The sequence below is a fragment of the Propithecus coquereli genome, unplaced genomic scaffold (assembly GCF_000956105.1).
Source record: "Propithecus coquereli isolate 6110/MARCELLA unplaced genomic scaffold, Pcoq_1.0 Scaffold81, whole genome shotgun sequence".
In the NCBI taxonomy this organism is placed as follows: domain Eukaryota; kingdom Metazoa; phylum Chordata; class Mammalia; order Primates; family Indriidae; genus Propithecus; species Propithecus coquereli.
Window position 1 is genome coordinate 6,261,560 of NW_012154285.1, and position 2,659 is coordinate 6,264,218.

General features: G+C 35.6%; 1 protein-coding gene across 1 annotated transcript in view; it reads right to left on the reverse strand.

The window, feature by feature from the left end:
- ATXN2 (ataxin 2) overlaps positions 1-2,659 on the reverse strand; it is a 128,396-nt gene that overhangs the window by 82,606 nt on the left and 43,131 nt on the right. The gene's annotated exons all lie outside the window — the stretch shown is intronic.

Below are 2,659 nucleotides of genomic sequence, written 5' to 3' on the forward strand. Positions count from 1 at the left end.
TAACGGTTATCTGTGATAAAATTCAAGAAAACGGAATTTTTTTTCTTGCCTTGTTTTTTGGTCTGTCGTTAGAGATCATGTTTTAGCTACTAATTTTCCCAAATAAATAACATTAAAGTTACTTACCGTAGACTGAGGCAGTCCTTTGCTACTGTTTCGACCTCTGAAAAGATTAAATATTATTTTTGTTAAATTCAACAGGCTAAAAAGATTTTCTAATTTAAAATGTCTTATAATTCCTTTCAAATAAAAGGCTATCTGTGGGGAGGACTCATCTAATAAGTCTAAAGTCTACCGAAGTATGGCTCTATCTGTGCTTTGCTGACCTAGAGACCCCGAACAGGTAGAGGTCATAGAACGGAGGAAAGAGGAAACAATGTAAACTTTATCAAAATCAAATAAATGAAGTAAAAATAAACACAGCCTACTAGAAGAAAAAACTAACACTAAACATCAATTGATAATAATCTTTACTCCAAAAGTAACCAATCACTGTTATAAAGAGTTACTCAGAAGCAAAATATATTTCTATTCTTAACCAACATATTTGACTGACACCAAACCAACCCTCATCTTCCTCCATCTGTAAAAAATCAGGTAATGTGTTTACTATTTCAGAAAACAAGTGAGAATAAGTTAAACCATTCAAAGCACTTTTACTTCTAAATAATATGTGTCTCTGTGAGGATCTTTATAACAAGCACCTTTCCCTGCCAACTTCCCCCATCAGAAAAGATGCAATACACAAAAATCAGCTGTCAAGTAATTTCCAGTAAAGTGGACTCTATTTTCAAGTGAATATAATTAAAGAACATAATACAACCTAAGGCTTGTGCCACTGGAAAAAATCAGGCCCCTTAGAATAATAAAAAAAATTAATAAAGTGAAATGTTGTATTTTTCATAAATATTAGTCACTCTGGAACAACAGGACTGGGATTTCATATTAATAAAATAATCACAAGACTCAAATTAAGCCAAAATGTAAAACATTGAAGGAGAAGCACAATTCAGGTCCAAAAAGTCTAGTAGTATGACTGGTGTCACTCCTAGTAGAATAGCACTGGTCTTAGCACTCTGAGGCCAATCCTGGCTTGGTCTCTAACTCTATTACCACCTTCCTCACCTTCTCTCATCAACAAAATAATGATTTGAACCAAATGACCTCTAAGATTCCTTTTATTTCTACCATTCTGATTCTGTAACTATTTGCCTCTCACACAGCACAGAGAGAAATTCCTAAAGTCTAAGTAATATGACTAATTTATAGAACTTACTATAAACCAGACACCATGGTAAGCACTTCACATGCATTACCTCTAATCTATCACCTCTACAGGTGAGGAAACTAAACCCCCCCACCCCCACCAGATAGAGCCTCACTCTGTTGCTCAGGCTAGAGTGCAGTGGTGTCATCAGAGCTCACCGCAACCTCAAAGTCCTGGCCTCAAGCAATCCCCCTCCTTGGCCTCCCTCCCCCCCAGGATGCTAGGATCACAGGCATGAATCACTGTGCCCAACCAACAATTAAATATCTTGACAAAAATCACCTAGTTCATGAGCAGTAGAGCTGGTATTTAAATCAGGTGTATCTGATCCATTGTCCAGGTTTTTCCTTTTTCTAGGTTATGCTGCCTTTGTGAAATTGTATCACAAGAAATAAACTGCCTTCACCTAACCAAATTTCTATACTTTTTCAAACATTATTTGAATTCACTGGGGTTTTTTTCCTGTTTATTTGTAGTCTATATGAAAAGGCTGAAATGGCTAAATCTTACTTAGAAGGTTATCTTATCCTGGTGGTTGCTGAGCTGCCACACTTACAAAACCTTGAATAAATGCCATTAAGTGTCCTTGAAAACTCGTATGGCCTCCCCATAAAGCTATTTACTTCTACTTTATAGAAGTCACATTATACTTTTTTATTGATAATATAGTTACATCTTTGACTAATAAAGAGCAACTGTTTGACAATCCAGCTTACTGAGCAGAACTAATCACTTAGGAGGGAAAATTTTAAAAAAAGACTCACGGTGGTACAAAGCATAGAAACCCCTAATTTAAACTGATATACACCTGGTGGCTGGACACTCAAGATGAATGTTAGCTTATCAAAGCAGCATTCTCTGAAACTGACAAAAGCCTATATTCTTTGTCTTTTTCCTTTTGAATCTATTCAGAGTATGCTTTACTCGTAATTTTTTTAAATTAGTATTTCAGACCAAATCATTCTACTATTTCATATAACAAATACTGAATCTCAAACCAAAGAAAGCCAAGATCATATTCTAGACCTAAGTATACTTATGATTAGATAGATTGGGTGTAACAGAATAATATCCAGGAGTCTATGCTTTCAACGGTTATTTAATATGAAGTTAAAGTGTGATTCAAAATGCAAGTCAAAGATAAAGAAATTCACCAAAGTAATAATAAAGAGTTTCTACTGATTCAAAATCATACAGGAAGAAGGAAATGGACAAGCCTATAAATCAAACAAGACTGGCGTGAGTTAATAACTATAAAAGCTGAGTATGCAGGAGTTCATTATACCATTCTGCCTACTTTTACGCATTTTCCCGAAATAAAAAAAAAAAGTAGGCCCGGCATGGTGGCTCATGCCTATAATCCTAGCACTCTGGGAGGCCGAGGCGGGCGGA